Genomic DNA, 19,989 nt, shown 5'->3' on the forward strand with positions numbered 1-19,989 from the left:
AAACTATTGCTTAAAACCAACTATAAGTCTTTGGAACTAGAATTCGGGTAAAGGAAAGTTTTTTGTCCTCTATAATTTGAAGGGCAAACATTTAGTCCTATTTAAATGCAAAAGGAGCAGCTGGATTTGTTATAAATAGCAATGAAATAATTCAAAATGTGTAGCCACTGAAAAAACTTAATATTGCTGTTCAGTGGATAAAACCACTAGTAGTCACAGGAAAATGATGAAGATAATGAAGATATAAGAATAAACGCAATAAAATTATTCAGTTTCAAGCTTCGCCAAAAAAAAATTATAAAGGTAATTTTGAGTAAAAAAAAAGAGCATATTTTAGTTCAGACTAAGAAGTTTGAAGTTGTCAGAAATATAATAGTAGTGAAACTTTACCAACACTGGATGATTAGCCATCAGAAATGTAGTAGGACAGACTCCTAAGAAGAAGCACAAATTAATAAATTCTAACCCCATTTCCAAATGTTTCTTTCTTAATTCTAGATTTATATGTTCTTGAGTGTCTGAAAATGTAAATGGGTGATGCCAGTGTTGCATAACACATAGCAGAAATTCTCAACCCTGGATACATATTAGATTCCCTTAGGGAAAACTTAGAAATATTGGTGCTTAAGTGCAACTATAAACTAATTAAATCAGAATCTCTAGGGATAGGATATAGCTGATCATATTATTTTAATGCTGACCAGGTGACTCCAGTGTGCACCTAGGATTAGGAGTAGGCCATAGACATGGCCTGAGACTTATGGGAGGTTTACAATTACTAACTGGTTGTATAAGTTATATAAAAACTCAAATATTTCTAATAACAAATCTTTGATCAGAGACATATCATAATAATGACATAAGTAACTATAAATCAGGTAAAACAAGCAAAAGTCAAGAAAACTGTGTTTTAGTTACCACTTTTCTATAAACTTTTTGTGGTGCTCTGGTCCACTAAATCACTTTTTATTTCTGAGCCTCATTTCTCAGTTTATTCTCATTTGTGACTCTAGAAATTGGCCAGTGGGACTGAGATTTCCTTTAACTAACCTTAAAGCTGCTAAATATTGCATAAAAAAATCCCATTTATCTGTCACTAACACAGAATCTGTTGATGTCAAATCTTCCAGCTTCTGGTTGAAATACTGGGGATTTTCCATTATAATGATGACCAGAGCCACAAACATACATTTCAGGATTACAATAACATTAAACCAAGGTAGTATCAGAAAATAGAGGTAGAAATAAAAATTTTGATTGTGAGCAAATTTCTGCCTTTATCTATGTTTACTAAGTAGCTCAGAGATTACTGTTCTTAATATAATAAATTCAAATGAGGGTATGAGAAACACAATTTGATAAAAATTAAAATCTAAAAGCTAAAAAAAACCTAAAAGAATATTTGTTGCAGGTGATTAAAACACACACACAGAAATGCATCATAAATAATACTATATGGCTCCATAGCTCAGGGGTTAGAGCACTGGTCTTGTATAAATAATACTATGTGACTTTAGCTATAAAGACTAAACTGAAAATATTTGAAGTTCTGGCCTAAATCTATAATATTTTAAACCACAAGTTGAAAGCAAATTAATAAAATTTTGCAATGACCTAAAAAAATAGACACAGACACTAGTTGGGGTGAAATCATGAAACAAAGTGTTAACTTTTAAATGATTATACAATTTATCAGAAACTCTTGATTAGCAAAATTATTGAACAAATGTGATGTGATATAGCTAAGGTATAAAATATAATTCTAATGCTTTTGAGAAAACTGTCATTTACAAAACAGGAAAAGAAAAACTATTAAATTAGGCCAAATTCTGTATTAATATTTGACATTCTATTTTCAAAGCAGCCTTAGTGAATATCCAAAGGCTTGAATCTTCTTCTTTTACCCAGAGATGGACAACATAGTTTTCTGTGTGAGATTTGCTTTTGGATGTGCTATCTGAAAGGCTGTAGCTCATCCTCCTGATCAAAAGCAATATGAGTGACTTCACGCTTTGTTCATGGGAATGCGTAAGAAAACTAGGCTCTATGTCTTTGCGACTTCCAGATCATTTTCTGGAATCTCTCAGTCATTTTTTTACTTGAGTATGCCCCTAGGAGCTTGCCTGGATGACCACCACTCAATCATTGAATGTTTATGTGTATAGCAAAATCTTTTTTTTTTTTTGTTTTTAAGATTTTATTTATTTATTTGACAGAAAGAGATCACAAGCAGGCAGAGAGATAGGCAGAGAGAGAGGAGGAAGCAGGCTCCCTGCCGAGCAGAAAACCTGATGTGGGGCCTGAGGCAGAGGCTTTAACCCACTGAGCCACCTAGCAAAATCTTAAAACCATGCTTTGCTTCAGTAATTTGAAAAAGAAAGTTGGGGATTCACCTTCAATTCACTCAAAAAATCAATCAAAAGCAACACTATTGGGGCACCTTGGTGGTTCAGTGGGGTAAAGCCTCTGTCTTCAGCTCAGGTCATGATCCCAGGGTCCGGGGATGGAGCCCCACATTGGTGTCTCTGCTCAGCAGGGAGACTGCTTCCCCCCCTCTCTCTGCCTACTTGTGATCTCTATCTGCCAAATAAATAAGTAAAATCATAAAAAAAAAAAAAGCAACACTATTTCATAATTACTTGGTTTTACTTACTGGATAGATTTCAGAAAATATACAAGACATTCTGATAGGAAGTCTGACTTTATTATTGATAGGTTGTAGTTTATAACTACAGTTTATTTTATCTACTAAACAGGACGAGCTGTCTCATTTAACCAATGGCAGCTGAGTGAAGGAGTGAATCTTCTCATAACCCCAGAAATTTTATTCATTAAGAAAATTTATTCAAACTGATGTCTTGTTTTGTTTTGTTTTTATTGAGAGCCAGTGTTCCTTTTGCATGACTCCCAGATTTTACTGATTAGCAATAGATTCACAATAAATGGTTATCTGATTTTCTTAACTGTCTTATCACTTGTTCCAAGATCATTTTAGTGTTGTTTGTAGAATATCCTACAGAGTTTCTGAATTATCCTATACTTTATTCCTACCTTTATAGGGTAAGGAGGACAGAGAGAAGTAGAAATGTCAGCTTCCTTGGTAATAAAAGCAAACATCATCCATCTCTTTCACTGCAGTAAGAATCGCAAAGTTCCGTAAAAAAAGAAACCATTTGACCTATTTCCTATTGCTTGCTTGGTAAAAAATATTTTGGGTAAAAAAGTTATTTTTGATTAAGAATGAGTGAGGAAGGGCAAAAATAATTGAAGGAAAAGGAGACTACCCCAAAAAACTGTTCAATAAAATTTAATGTAATTGAGAGATAACCTTCTAGATTGAGGTGACAGAGTGCCCAACAGAGTGAACAAAAATGGACCTATACTGAGGCATATCACAGGAAATTTGGGGATATGAAAAACCAAGATAAGTTTCACTAAGTTTCAGAAATTAAAGCGGTGGGGAGAACTCATGCTTATGTGCAAAGGATCAATATTCAAAATGGCAAAATGGCTTCAGAGTTCTATGAAGCTACAAAATACTGAAATAGAACCTTCAAAACACAGAAGTAATATTATTTCAGTCTTGAATTTCATTACCAGCAAAACTATAAATAAAGTGTAAAGACAGAATAAAAAACATTTTTAGACAAGCAAAGTCTCAAAAAATAATAACTTTCCCAAGTGTTCACCTGAAAAAAGGTATTGGCAAATCACTTACTCTTAAAGTGATTTCAATAGCCAAAGCCAGAAGGATGTGACCAACTAAGAAGGAACTTCAACATATGAAAAATGTAATGAAAATATGATGATAGCAGTGAAGGGACATTCTAGGATAACAAGAATGAGCCAGGTAATGCGAGAATTGATTTCTGCTGGTCTTAGTCTAGTGAGGCTATTGGTTAGAAATACCAGCTGTGCCCATCAGGAGACCAGAGACAATCTTCCTTTCTGAGCCAATGTTGTTGACTGAACCAGCCCTTGTGGGTCCTACTGTGAATGCAAGATGCACCTCAACAATGGCCATCAGGGAACCTTAAAAAAAGAAAGCCTTATTACTTATAAAGTAATACCTGGAGGGTATACAGTTTAGGGTCCACACAGTGATTTTTAGGAAGAGGGAGAAAGAAAAAGAACGAGAGAAGACAGGAAGAGAGAATAACAAGAGAGAGAGCATTTGGATCCGGTCTCTGCTTTCATTGGGGGTGAGTGTGGGGTGACTAGGGTTTCATGGGTTCATTCTTCATTGGTGAATTTAAAACATAAGAGAGGAAATTTAAATTAAGGATGGAAAGAGCAAGTTGTGGAAATTAAGTCATCCAGACATATCTAAAACAAAGCAAGCTTCAAGGGTGGAGTGACCTCTCTCTAGTTGTGCCTTTGGAAATGTGTTTCAGAGAGAGCTGCCCTTGAAGTGGAGGTCTCAGCAATGTAAAGCTTACCTTCAGGACTTGCATTGTAATCAAAAAGGCCCACTTTCATCCTCTTACACTGCAGAGGATAGAATGAAGATGGGGAAATATTGGACATATATGATAAGGTAAGGTGTGAAATGATTCAAATGTATTAGTGTATAAAAGAAACTAAAGATAAAAATGACAAGAGCCGGAGGGAGGAGTCAAGATGGCGGAGAAGTAGCAAGCTGAGACTGCTTCAGCTAGCCGGAGATCAGCTAGATAGCTTATCTAAAGATTGCAAACACCTGAAAATCCATCGGCAGACCGAAGAGAAGAAGAACAGCAATTCTGGAAACAGAAAAGCAACCACTTTCTGAAAGGTAGGACCGGCGGAGAAGTGAATCCAAAGCGACGGGAAGATAGACCCCGGGGGGAGGGGCCGGCTCCCGGCAAGCGGCGGAGCAACCGCGCACAAAATCAGGACTTTTAAAAGTCTATTCCGCTGAGGGACATCAGTCCAGAGGCTAAACCGGGGCGAAGCCCACGCGGGGTCAGCGTGGCCTCAGGTCCCGCAGGGTCACAGAAGGATCGGGGGTGTCTGAGTGTCGCAGAGCTTGCGGGTATTGGAACGGGAAAGCCGGCTACAGAGACAGAGCCGACAGTAAGCTCACAGCTCGGTGTTACCTTGAAACGATCGCAGGCTCGGTGAGCTCGGAGCGCGGCCGGAGGTCAGGCAGACGGGAGTAACTGGGCGCTGTTCTCTGGGGGCGCACTGAGGAGTGGGGCCCTGGGCTCTCGGCTCCTCCGGGCCGGAGACCAGGAGGCCGCCATTTGTGTTCCCGTCCTCCGGAACTCTACGGAAAGCGCTCAGGGAACAAAAGCTCCTGAAAGCAAACCCAAGCGGATTACTCACCCCGGCCCTGGGTAAGGGCGGTGTAATTCCGCCTGGGGCAAAGACACTTGAGAATCACTACAACAGGCCCCTCCCCCAGAAGATCAACAAGAAATCCAGCCAAGACCAAGTTCACCTACCAAGGAGTGCGGTTTCAATACCAAGGAGAGCAGCAGAATTCCAGAGGAGGAGAAAGCCATGTACGGAACTCATGGCTTTTTTCCTGTGATTTTTTTTTAGTCTTGCAGTTAATTTAATTTTTTCTTTTTCATTTTTTTTTTCTTTTTTTCTTTTTCTTCTCGCCTTCGGGTAAAATTTTTTTTTTTAACTGTTACCTTTTTCTTTTTTAACAATTTTTTACTAGTTTATCTAATATATATATTTTTTCTTTTTTACATTTTTCTCAGGTGTTTTCTTTTTTTAAAAAAATTTTTTTTCTTTTCTTTTTTTTTCTTTCTTCCTTTTTGAACCTCTTTTTATCCCCTTTCTCCCCACTCACGATTTTGGATCTCTTCTAATTTAGTTAAAGCATATTTTCCTGGGGTTGTTGCCACCCTTTTAGTATTTTACTTGCCCCTTCATTTACTCTTATCTGGCCAAAATGACAAGACGTAAAAATTCAACGCAAAAAAAAGAACAAGAGGCAGTACCAAAGGCTAGAGACCTAATCAATACAGACATCGGTAATATGTCAGATCTAGAGTTCAGAATGACAATTCTCAAGGTTCTAGCCGGGCTCGAAAAAGGCATGGAAGATATTAGAGAAACCCTCTCGAGAGATATAAAAGCCCTTTCTGGAGAAATAAAAGAACTAAAATCTAACCAAGTTGAAATCAAAAAAGCTATTAATGAGGTGCAATCAAAAATGGAGGCTCTCACTGCTAGGATAAATGAGGCAGAAGAAAGAATTAGTGATATAGAAGACCAAATGACAGAGAATAAAGAAGCTGAGCAAAAGAGGGACAAACAGCTACTGGACCACGAGGGGAGAATTCGAGAATTAAGTGACACCATAAGACGAAACAACATTAGAATAATTGGGATTCCAGAAGAAGAAGAAAGAGAGAGGGGAGCAGAAGGTATACTGGAGAGAATTATTGGGGAGAATTTCCCCAATATGGCAAAGGGAATGAGCATCAAAATTCAGGAGGTTCAGAGAACGCCCCTCAAAATCAATAAGAATAGGCCCACACCCCGTCACCTAATAGTAAAATTTACAAGTCTCAGTGACAAAGAGAAAATCCTGAAAGCAGCCCGGGAAAAGAAGTCTGTAACATACAATGGTAAAAATATTAGATTGGCAGCTGACTTATCCACAGAGACCTGGCAGGCCAGAAAGAGCTGGCATGATATTTTTAGAGCACTAAACGAGAAAAACATGCAGCCCAGAATACTATATCCAGCTAGGCTATCATTGAAAATAGAAGGAGAGATTAAAAGCTTCCAGGACAAACAACAACTGAAAGAATTTGCAAATACCAAACCAGCTCTACAGGAAATATTGAAAGGGGTCCTCTAAGCAAAGAGAGAGCCTACAAGTGGTAGATCAGAAAGGAACAGAGACCATATACAGTAACAGTCACCTTACAGGCAATACAATGGCACTAAATTCATATCTCTCAATAGTTACCCTGAATGTGAATGGGCTAAATGCCCCTGTCAAAAGACACAGGGTATCAGAATGGATAAAAAAACAAAACCCATCTATATGTTGCCTCCAAGAAACTCATTTTAAGCCCGAAGACACCTCCAGATTTAAAGTGAGGGGGTGGAAAAGAATTTACCATGCTAATGGACATCAGAAGAAAGCAGGAGTGGCAATCCTTATATCAGATCAATTAGATTTTAAGCCAAAGACTACAATAAGAGATGAGGAAGGGCACTATATCATACTCAAAGGGTCTGTCCAACAAGAAGATTTAACAATTTTAAATATCTATGCCCCCAACGTGGGAGCAGCCAACTATATAAACCAATTAATAACAAAATCAAAGAAACACATCAACAACAATACAATAATAGTAGGGGACTTTAACACTCCCCTCACTGAAATGGACAGGTCATCCAAGCAAAAGATCAGCAAGGAAATAAAGGCCTTAAACGACACACTGGACCAGATGGACATCACAGATATATTCAGAACATTTCATCCCAAAGCAACAGAATACACATTCTTCTCTAGTGCACATGGAACATTCTCCAGAATAGATCACATCCTCGGTCCTAAATCAGGACTCAACCGGTATCAAAAGATTGGGATCATTCCCTGCATATTTTCAGACCACAATGCTCTAAAGCTAGAACTCAACCACAAAAGGAAGTTTGGAAAGAACCCAAATACATGGAGACTAAACAGTATCCTTCTAAAGAATGAATGGGTCAACCGGGAAATTAAAGAAGAATTGAAAAAAATCATGGAAACAAATGATAATGAAAATACAACGGTTCAAAATCTGTGGGACACAATAAAGGCAGTCCTGAGAGGAAAATATATAGCGGTACAAGCCTTTCTCAAGAAACAAGAAAGGTCTCAGGTACACAACCTAACCCTACACCTAAAGGAGCTGGAGAAAGAACAAGAAAGAAACCCTAAGCCCAGCAGGAGAAGAGAAATCATAAAGATCAGAGCAGAAATCAATGAAATAGAAACCAAAAAAACAATAGAAAAAATCAACGAAACTAGGAGCTGGTTCTTTGAAAGAATTAATAAAATTGATAAACCCCTGGCCTGACTTATCAAAAAGAAAAGAGAAAGGACCCAAATAAATAAAATCATGAATGAAAGAGGAGAGATCACAACTAACACCAAAGAAATACAAACTATTATAAGAACATACTATGAGCAACTCTACGCTAATAAATTTGACAATCTGGAAGAAATGGATGCATTCCTAGAAACATATAAACTACCACAACTGAACCAGGAAGAAATAGAAAGCCTGAACAGACCCATAACCAGTAAGGAGATTGAAACAGTCATTAAAAATCTCCAAACAAACAAAAGCCCAGGGCCAGATGGCTTCCCGGGGGAATTCTACCAAACATTTAAAGAAGAACTAATTCCTATTCTCCTGAAACTGTTCCAAAAAATAGAAATGGAAGGAAAACTTCCAAACTCATTTTATGAGGCCAGCATCACCTTGATCCCAAAACCAGACAAGGATCCCACCAAAAAAGAGAGCTATAGACCGATATCCTTGATGAACACAGATGCGAAAATACTCAACAAAATACTAGCCAATAGGATTCAACAGTACATTAAAAAGATTATTCACCACGACCAAGTGGGATTTATTCCAGGGCTGCAAGGTTGGTTCAACATCCGCAAATCAGTCAATGTGATACAACACATCAATAAAAGAAAGAACAAGAACCATATGATACTTTCAATAGATGCTGAAAAAGCATTTGACAAAGTACAGCATCCCTTCCTGATCAAAACTCTTCAAAGTGTAGGGATAGAGGGCACATACCTCAATATCATCAAAGCCATCTATGAAAAACCCACCGCAAATATCATTCTCAATGGAGAAAAACTGAAAGCTTTTCCACTAAGGTCAGGAACACGGCAGGGATGTCCATTATCACCACTGCTATTCAACATAGTACTAGAGGTCCTAGCCTCAGCAATCAGACAACAAAAGGAAATTAAAGGCATCCAAATCGGCAAAGAAGAAGTCAAATTATCACTCTTCGCAGATGATATGATACTATATGTGGAAAACCCAAAAGACTCCACTCCAAAACTGCTAGAACTTATACAGGAATTCAGTAAAGTGTCAGGATATAAAATCAATGCACAGAAATCAGTTGCATTTCTCTACACCAACAGCAAGACAGAAGAGAAATTAAGGAGTCAATCCCATTTACAATTGCATCCAAAACCATAAGATACCTAGGAATAAACCTAACCAAAGAGACACAGAATCTATACTCAGAAAACTATAAAGTACTCATGAAAGAAATTGAGGAAGACACAAAGAAATGGAAAAATGTTCCATGCTCCTGGATTGGAAGAATAAATATTGTGAAAATGTCTATGCTACCTAAAGCAATCTACACACTTAATGCAATTCCTATCAAAGTACCATCCATCTTTTTCAAAGAAATGGAACAAATAATGCTAAAATTTATATGGAACCAGAAAAGACCTCGAATAGCCAAAGGGATATTGAAAAAGAAAGCCAACGTTGGTGGCATCACAATTCCGGACTTCAAGCTCTATTACAAAGCTGTCATCATCAAGACAGCATGGTACTGGCACAAAAACAGACACATAGATCAATGGAACAGAATAGAGAGCCCAGAAATAGACCCTCAAATCTATGGTCAACTCATCTTCGACAAAGCAGGAAAGAATGTCCAATGGAAAAAAGACAGCCTCTTCAATAAATGGTGCTGGGAAAATTGGACAGCCACATGCAGAAAAATGAAATTGGACCATTTCCTTACACCACACACAAAAATAGACTCAAAATGGATGAAGGACCTCAATGTGCGAAAGGAATCCATCAAAATCCTTGAGGAGAACACAGGCAGCAACCTCTTCGACCTCAGCCGCAGCAACATCTTCCTAGGAACAACGCAAAAGGCAAGGGAAGCAAGGGAAAAAATGAACTATTGGGATTTCATCAAGATCAAAAGCTTTTGCACAGCAAAGGAAACAGTTAACAAAATCAAAAGACAACTGACAGAATGGGAGAAGATATTTGCAAACGACATATCAGATAAAGGACTAGTGTCCAGAATCTATAAAGAACTTAGCAAACTCAACACCCAAAGAACAAATAATCCAATCAAGAAATGGGCAGAGGACATGAACAGACATTTCTGCAAAGAAGACATCCAGATGGCCAACAGACACATGAAAAAGTGCTCCATATCACTCGGCATCAGGGAAATACAAATCAAAACCACAATGAGATATCACCTCACACCAGTCAGAATGGCTAAAATCAACAAGTCAGGAAATGACAGATGCTGGCGAGGATGTGGAGAAAGGGGAACCCTCCTACACTGTTGGTGGGAATGCAAGCTGGTGCAGCCACTCTGGAAAACAGCATGGAGGTTCCTCAGAATGTTGAAAATAGAACTGCCCTATGACCCAGCAATTGCACTATTGGGTATTTACCCTAAAGATACAAATGTAGTGATCCAAAGGGGCACATGCACCCGAATGTTTATAGCAGCAATGTCCACAATAGCCAAACTATGGAAAGAACCTAGATGTCCATCCACAGATGAATGGATCAAGAAGATTTGGTATATATACACAATGGAATACTATGCAGCCATCAAAAGAAATGAAATCTTGCCATTTGCGACAACATGGATGGAACTAGAGCGTATCATGCTTAGTGAAATAAGTCAAGCAGAGAAAGACAACTATCATATGATCTCCCTGATATGAGGAAGTGGTGATGCAACATGGAGGCTTAAGTGGGTAGGAGAAGAATAAATGAAACAAGATGGGATTGGGAGGGAGACAAACCATAAGTGACTCTTAATCTCACAAAACAAACTGAGGGTTGCTGGGGGGAGGGGGTTTGGGAGAAGGGGGTGGGATTATGGACATTGGGGAGGGTATGTGCTTTGGTGAGTGCTGTGAAGTGTGTAAACCTGGTGATTCACAGACCTGTACCCCTGGGGATAAAAATATATGTTTATAAAAAAAAAAAAAAAAAAAAAAAAGAAAGGACAAATACCCAACTTTTGTAGCAACATGGACGGGACTGGAAGAGATTATTATGCTGAGTGAAATAAGTCAAGCAGAGAGAGTCAATTATCATATGGTTTCACTTATTAGTGGAGCCTAACAAATAGCATGGAGGACATGGGGAGTTAGAGAGGAGAAGGGAGTTGGGGGAAATTGGAAGGGGAGGTGAACCATGAGAGACTATGGACTCTGAAAAACAATCTGAGGGTTTTGAAGGGGTGGGGGGTGGGAGGTTGTGGTACTAGGTGGTGGGTATTATAAAGGGCACGAATTGCATGGAGCACTGGGTGTGGTGAAAAATAATGAATACTGTTATGCTGAAAATAAAAAATAAATTAAAAAAAAAATGACAAGTGCCATTCAAGTGCATATTTTAATTACATAATTAGAATGATTTATGATAAAATGCTGTGTTTCAGTGTGCGTATGCTTTTATTGTTAAATTAGAGTTTCAGGGAATTTAGGGGCACCTTGGGTGGCTTAGTCAGTTAAGTATCTGACTCAATCTCATCTCAGGTCTTGATCTCAGGGTCGTGAGTTCATGTGTGGTGTTGGGCTCTTGCTAGGCATGGAGCCTATTTAAAAAAAGAGAGAGAGAGAAGAATAAACATTTTCAGGGAATTTATTTTGAGTTTTGAGCTGATCAGCAAGGTATCAGATTACAACCTTACATTGTGGATCATTGTTTCGCCACACAAAACTACTCAATAATTATAAGAAGATGTTTGGTTTCTTTGTCCTGTGTCAGTTATTCATATATTTTCCTTTGTCTACAGAGGCAACTTCTTCACTTTCATTAAATTTTTATGCCGATCCACAACCTTGACTAAACTGCTTAAGAACATAAATAAACCCACTGATGCTAAATTTAATAAACACTTAAAAAAATTCATTTATTTATTTGAGAGAGAGATGGGGAGGGTGGGCAGAGGAAAGAGAGAGAGAAAATCTCAAGCAGACTCCTTGTTCAGTGCAGAGCTGACGCAGGGCTCAGTCTCACCACTCTGAGATCGTGACCTGAGTTGAAATCAAGAATTAGATGTTTAACCAACTGAACCATGCAGGCACTCCTAGACACTTTTTAATCCCCATCTGACCTGATATTTCAGAAATAGGTGGCTAACATAATCTCTTATTAATAACATCCTCTGCCTTTCTTAGTCTATGTGGAATTGAATTGGAGGTCCACTCAGTTCTAGGGACAGACATGTAGCCAATTCCTGACTAATCATTACATATAATTGTAATATCCTTAGCTGATGTTTGAATGAATGAATGGACTGAATGAAATCAGCACTAATTCTAAGAATATTGATTTAGTGAACAAACAGGAGGCAATTCCTTTTCTATAGACTTAGAGAAAGGAGAATGTAAATCTAGAAAATGGATCAAATAATAAAGGGCAAACGTTTTAGTAAGAGCTTTGCAAAAGGATCTCAATCTAATATGGAACCAGAGGATAGAAAATGGAGAATCTCATGCATGTGGTTTGAGAAGTGGGAGACTAATTATCCATAAATGTCTGACTTACAGAAAACTGAGACTTATCCCCTGAACAGTGGACATTCACCAAGAATCTCTCCCCATCTTTCCTCAGTTCTTCTCCAATGAAGTTACTGCTTAGACTCTCATTCTTGCCTTTTTCTCCTGCAGCATTCTACCTCTCAGCAAATGGTAATCCCTTAGAATTTCTTGAATGATTCCTTAGCTCGAAGCCAAAGAATCATTATCAATGCCTTCCTTTCTCTTAGCCTAAATTCAGTCTGTTGCTAAGTGATACCAATTCTTCTTCTACTCATATATACAGTTAGTTATCTTTATCTCTTTTGCTATTCAGATCACTATTGTCTTTTTAAAAAAATTTTATTATGTTATGTCACCATACAATACATCATTAGTTTTTGTCTTTTTTTTTTTAAGATTTTATTTATTTGACAGACAGAGATCACAAGTAGGAGAGGCAGGCAGAGAGAGAGAGAGAGATGAAGAAAGAAGGCTCCCTGCTGAGCAGAGAGCCTGATATGGGGCTCCATCCCAGGAACCTGGGATCATGACCCGAGCCAAAGGTAGGGGCTTTAACCCACTGAGCCACCCAGGTGCCCCCTAGATTTTGTCTTTTATAACTGTACTTCATTCCTCCAATTTCAACCCTATCTCTATCTCACATATTTCCACAGAGAGGACAGAATGATGTTTCAAAAAATGAAACTCAGCTATGGTACTCCTCTGTTTGAAAGCTGTCAAATATGCTTCAGCACCTTGACATTCTTTCTGTTTCTTGAATGATCAAACTCTTTGCTTACATGAGAGATGTTGGCAGGCCATCTCTTCTGCCTGAAAGTTAATTCCTGGGCCTAGTCGTATTTAATCATATCTATGACTGTTTCTTTAATATCACAGAGTATTTTGTAATTTTCCAATATTTATCACAAAGCTTGAGACTTAAGGGGGCTCAAAACATGCTTTCAAATGAATGAACAACATTTATACCACATTTTTTTTTTTTTTTAATCAGAAAGAGAGAGAGACAACATAAGCATGGGGAGTGATAGGCAGAGGGAGAAGCAGGCTCCCTGCTGAGCAAGGAACCCAATGAGGTCTTCAATCCCAGGACCTGAAAATCATTACCTGAGCTGAAGGCAACTGCTTAACTGGATGAGCTACCCAGGCATCCTTATATAACAATTCCTTCCTGCTTATTATGGCAAATAAAAATGGAAGGAAGTGAATTACTATGCCCGATTGTTATACATTTGTACTTGGAGACTGAGAGAATTACTTTTATGTGTCAACTTGACTGGACCACAGGGTGCACAATATTCAGGGTGTTTCTGTGAAGGTGTTTTTGAATGAGATTAACATTTAAATTAGTAGGCTGAGTAAAGCAGGTTTTTCTTCTTCCTCCCCAACAATGAGGTCTGATTGGATGCGTCTCATCCAATAAACTGAAAGTCTGAATAAGACAAAAAGTCTGACCCTCACCTGAATAAGAGAGTATTCTTTTCAGCCTGACTGTCTTTAGATGAAGATAATGGCTTTTTCCCACCTTCATCTCAACTAAGACAACAGTTGTTAGGTCTTAAGCCTGCCAGCGTTTTAATGGGAGCTACACAATTGGCTCTCTTAGGTCTCAGGCCTTTGGGCTTGGACTAGAACTAAGCCATTGGCTTTGTTGGGTCTCCAGTTTGCTGGCTTGCCCTGCCCATTCTGGGACTTGCCCTGCCCATTTTGGGACTTGCCCACCTCCATAATCACATGAGCCAATTCCTTGTAATAAATTAGTACATAGACAGGTAGAGAGAGAGAGAGACAGAGATATGCAGAAAGAGAAAGAGAGACAGAGAGAGAGAGATCTCCTTATTGGTTCTGTTTCTCTGGAGAATCCTGACAAATACAAAGCATTATAAAAATATAGCCAAAGTGACTTTTTTTTAAAGATTTTATTTATTTATTTGACAGACAGAGATCACAAGTAGGCAGAGAGGCAGGCAGAGAGAAAGAGGAGGAAGCAGGCTTCCCGCTGAGTAGAGAGCCCTATGCGGGGCTCGATCCCAGGACCCTGGGATCATGACCTGAGCCGAAGGCAGAGGCTTTAACCCACTGAGCCACCCAGGTGCCCCGCCAAAGTGACTTTTTGATTAATTAAGAGTGCCTTTGAATAGGTGAGCCTTGGTCATGTATATCATTGTTTTAGAATTTGAGTGTTCTGACTTAACACAATCCATCCCCCATAAACAGTTGTATTCTCTGCTATAGTTTGCATAGTTCTTGGTACAATGGACATCTCTACAAATGTAATCTAAGTAAATATTTAAAAAGACTTACTCTACTAAATGCATAATATTTCTATGCATATTTAAGCAGAATTGTATAAATAAGTAGTTCTATGCATTATTTAATAAATAGTTGCTCAAACAACTGTTTATCTACATGAGAAAAAAAATACATCCAAATAGAAAACATAGACAAAAATCAATTCCAGGTCAATCATAGATTTAAAATCAAAAAGCAGATTTAAAAAAAAATACAAAAAATAGTAAAATGCTTTTTTGACTACATAGATTAAATTCCCTTAAGAAGACACAAAATACCTGGAAGGGAAAGATAAATAAATTCATGCACAATACATTTAAAATACAAAGGATTTTCTATAATTCAGATATGATAAAATAGCTAGTATCAGAATAAATTTCCTGTCAAAAGCAATTATCAAAGTGAGGCCAAAAAGAAAAAAAAAAAAAGACAATCATCTGACAGAATTGGAGAAATATAGAAAAATCTGAAGGACTACTATCCTTGAGAAAGGAGAAGCATAGCCAGTGAAATCCACTTAACCCTATCTTTCCTGAGGCCATATCCAGGTTCTTCTTGCAGGAATCTAGAACACAAGAAGGCTGGCTGCGATCTCACTGGGAAGGGAAGACACAGGACAGAGACTGTGGGAGGCAAAAACAGGTGAAAAGTAAAAGACAAAGTAATGAACATATGCCTAGAAGAAGCTCAAAAATCTATATACAAGTACCTCGTAAGTCATTGCCTGATTCTTAACCAGTCATATCAATAAAAACTACCACGACATGCAACAATATGTCTGAATCTCATAAGCAGAATGCTGAATGCAAGAAGCTAGACACAGAAGAGTACATACTGAATAATTTCAGATATGTAAAGTTCAGGGATAGAGAATAGTAATACACAGTGACACTATTTTTGAAATTTAAATGAATGATGTGGAATGATATATATCAATAGTACTTAGGGGAAAAATGCATAAAGGAAACAAAGCCAATTGCCAAAAGAAGATGTATAATATGAGAGTATTCAGTTAAAACTTAAAAATCTCGGGGTGCCTGGGTGGCTCAGTGGGTTAAAGCCTCTTCCTTCAGCTCAGGTCATGATCCCAGGGTTCTGGGATCGAGCCCCACATCAGGGTCTCTGCTCCACGGGGAGCCTGCTTCCTCCTCTCTCTCTGTCAGCCTCTCTGCCTACTACTTGTGATCTCTGTCTGTCAAATAAATAAATTTTTAAAAATCTTAAAAATAAATAAATAAAACTTAAAAATCTCAAAGGAATCCTTTATTGAGTTTATGAATATATATACATTAAATCTGAAGCTAATATTTGACAAAACTTGGTAGAAGACACATTATTTTATATATTATTTTGTATGCTGAATATATATATATCTATATTTTTTTTTTCTTTTTCAACAATAAGGTCTATGTAGTTGTCTTTAAGCACTCTTATCCTGAAAATCAAGTCATCAGTTGAAAAGTTGCTGCAATGGCAGCATTACCTGTAGTCAAAAGAATTGTGTGTTTTTGACAGCATTATTACTTTAAAAATGAAATTTTCAGAAGGATGGTTTAATTTATTGAGGGCGGTTTAGATTTATTACTAAAAAACTCATCTAAAAAAATTTGTCTTATAGGTTAAGACCATTCATATTCTATTTCATACATGAAAACTCTTAAGTATTTATAATTTAAGAATGTATATGATATCTTTATAATAAAACACACTAGTGTCTATGACATAATTTCATCCTCAAGAAGTATATAGTTCAGTAAGAAAAAGAAAATAATTTGGTACCATATCTCCTTGTACTTCCAAATCTAAATTTCTCAATTGACCAAAGAAAAGAATCAAATAGGGACATGTGGATGGCTCAGTCTGTTAAGCATCTGCCTTTGGCTCAGATCATGATCCCAGGGTCCTGAAATCGAGTAGCCCATCTGACTCCTTGCTCAGGGGGAGACTTCTTCCCCCTCTGCCTGCCATTCCCCCTGCTTGTGTGCTCTCTCTCTCTCTGAAAAATAAATAATGAGATCTTTAAAAAGAGAGAGAGAGAGAGAGAAAATCAAATAGTTTACCATAAAATATATGGACATTTAGAGAGTTTTTGTGTTTTTCCTCTATTTGGGGCCCAAACTCAAGGATAGTATGTCAGACCTAGTATATGTCAGTGTTTGCATTTTCAATGTTTACTATTTGACATCCTTTAAGCCCCAATAAAGAAATTTTCTCCAAGAGACCATACATATTTTTAAAAAAGTAATAAAGAATGTAAATTATTTAGTACATAGTTTCATATGCCTTTAGCTTGGTTACTTTGAAGAAGGCCATCCAGCAACTAATGAAGTAAAATCTACAATGTCTGACATTTAATAAAAAGTTACAGGCAAGTAAACATAAGGCCTTTAATGAGGAGAAAAAATCAATCAATGAAATCAGAGTCAGAAACTATACATTATAGTATGTCTAGAAGATAATGAAGTTAAAAAAAGCTACTGTAAATCTACTCTGTATGATCAAAAAGGTAGAGGGAAAAATTAGGATGATAAGGAATAATATAAAAGATAATTTCCTTAAAAAGATCCAAATTGAACACCTAGAGATAATAAAATAAAATACCTCAAATAAAAATATTTGAGATAAGATTAACAGAAAACTGTATACTACTGGTGAAAAGATTACCTTAAAGTGGAAGATTTTTGGGGTGCCTATGGGGCTTAGTCGATTAAGTGTCGGACTTCAGCTCAGGTCATGATCTCAGGGTCCTGATCAAGTCCTACATCAGGCTCCCTGCTTCAGAGGGAGTCTGTTTCTCCCTCTCCCTTTGCCCCTGCTTGGGCTTGCTCTCTCTGTCAAACAAATAAATAAAAAATATTTTTAAAGATTGTATTCATTTATTTGAGATAGAGATAGAGATAAAGCACAAGTTGGAGGAGAGGGGCAGAGTGAGAGAGAGAAGCAGACTCCCCCCTGAGCAGGGAACCTAATAGGGGGCTCCAACCCAGGATTCTAGGATTATGACCCAAGCTGAAGGCAGACACTTAACTGACAGAGTCATTCAAGCACCCTTAAACAAATAACTCTGAATAAATAAATACATACATAAATACATACATAAATAAAGTAGAAGATGTTCTAAAACCCACCCTCCCCCATGCACACTCATAAGACTTGCTGTGACTCCCAACTGCTCCTACATTAAAACCAATATTTTCAGTGTAGCCTCAAAAACCTGCATGGTATGTTTGTTACCTATTTCTAAATCTCACCATGAATCATGGTTTCAATCTCAGCAGGTTTTTGCTGCCTTGCCCTTCATCTTTATGGCCTTTAACTGAATATTTGTCAATTACACATGATACCTCACTTACAAAATTTCATCCCCTCATTGCCTCACTTTTTTGCCTTTTTTCTAATTACCTACTTTAAGTATCACCTGCAGCATTGTTTCTTTGAAGGTCTCCATGATTCCACTGATTAGGTTGTTATCTCCCTACCATATACTCATAACTCCTGTGTTTGTTTGTTTTTAATTTCTCACTTCCTTGTAATTCTATACGTTTTGTGTCATTATATTTTTAGCACCCACCGTTTCCAGTAGTGTGCAGATAAAAAATAGATTTTGTCCACCAGTAAATTCCCAGCACATTGCCTGACACATGATAAGTAATCAACATTTTTTTGGAAAAAAAAACAAAAACAATAAGTGAATTAATTGCAAATTAAGATTTTTTCTTTGGGCTATAATGTGTTTGGTTTATGAAGTCTCTGTTTCATTCAATATAATTATGCAAGCACAAACTTCATTAGCATTTAAGCCCCAAATCAATTAGTTTTCTGTATTTGGATTTTCTGTATTTGCATTATGCCTAAGTTGTAATTTCTCAGAAATATTAACTGATTTATTAAGACTAACATACTAAGCTCAACTACAAAGAGATTCATGTTCTAAGTAAAAGCACACCAAAGCATAATAAATAAGTACATTAAACTATAACAGTATACTTATCAAAATGCTAAAATGTCTTAAATTTTATAAAATTTTACTTATGGTGAGAGCTTAATGAAGATTAATTGTTAAAAATAAAATCAGCTAATAATATCTAATATCAAAAGTATTTTGCTTCTCATTATTGAATTATATAGTGCATGAATGACAAAAATAACTGTTTATTCAAATACCCGTAAAGGGTGGCTCAGTCGGTTAAGCAACTGCCTTCTGTTCAGACCATGATCCCATGGTCCTGGGATTGAGCCCCGCATTGGGATTCCTTCTCAGTGGGGAGCCTGCTTCTCTCTCTCCCATTCCACCTGCTTGTGCTCTCTGTCTCTCTCTCTGTCAAATAAATAAATAAAATCATTTAAAAAAATACCCATACCAAAATACTTAAGTCTTAATGACAAAATGGAGTGAGGATATTAGTCATTATGTACTAATAAACTTCTCCCCAGTGTATTTAGAGATAATGAAATCATTTCCACAAATCAAGGTGTATATTACATTTAGGGAGTAGGAACATCAAAGTTAGATTTTAAACTACTTTAATATTCTGCAATTAAAAACTAATAATAATAATAATATAAAATGATTTTCCATATCAGTGTAACCATTGGGTGCTTGACAAAAAGGAAATAAAAACCACACTGTAAAAGAGCATAATCTCATTTCAAGTCTAAAATGACTTCCACTAAAAAAGATCCATGCAGAAGAGCTTACACTTTAAAATTACAAAATGTACAAGGTTTTACAACAAAGAACAGACTGAAATCCTCCAGAAAACTTCAGAAAATAGCTGACCATCTGAAAAATACTATAAAATGGTATATCCAAAATTATTAAAAGCCTGAAAGAAGGAACATAAAACAAGACAAAAATATAAGAAAAGCTAACTTAGAAAAAGAGCAAAAGAAATTTTCTGAAATTAAAAAAGAAAGAGAAAAATAAATAAGAAGTCAAATTGTAGATTGCTTAATATAGCACATTGCTAGAAAACACAGAATTAATAAACTCAAAGAAAAAAATTGAGCAAACTACATGCATCATATGAAACAAATGGATAGCTATGAAAATAAGATTGAGAAAGAACTTGTATTATTCCTGTCAGTCAAGGAAACAGAACCAATATGACTGCTATGAAATAAGAAATTTATTATAATAACTGGACCTTACACAATTATGGGGGAAGCCAAAA

At 37.0% G+C, this 19,989-nt stretch overlaps 1 long non-coding RNA gene across 3 annotated transcripts in view; it reads right to left on the reverse strand.

The window, feature by feature from the left end:
* Nucleotides 1–19,989, reverse strand: part of LOC309863942 — a 67,840-nt gene that overhangs the window by 7,363 nt on the left and 40,488 nt on the right. For 2 of the 3 annotated variants that reach the window (XR_014311309.1, XR_014311310.1), the window contains one exon: nt 15,338–15,438. This is a non-coding gene — a long non-coding RNA (uncharacterized lncRNA). Of the gene's footprint in view, nt 1–390; nt 435–15,337; nt 15,439–17,479; nt 17,542–19,989 lie in introns of those variants that run through there. The other variant, XR_014311311.1, reaches the window with a different exon arrangement.

The sequence above is a fragment of the Mustela nivalis genome (assembly GCF_964662115.1).
Source record: "Mustela nivalis genome assembly, chromosome: 4".
Lineage (NCBI taxonomy): Eukaryota > Metazoa > Chordata > Mammalia > Carnivora > Mustelidae > Mustela > Mustela nivalis.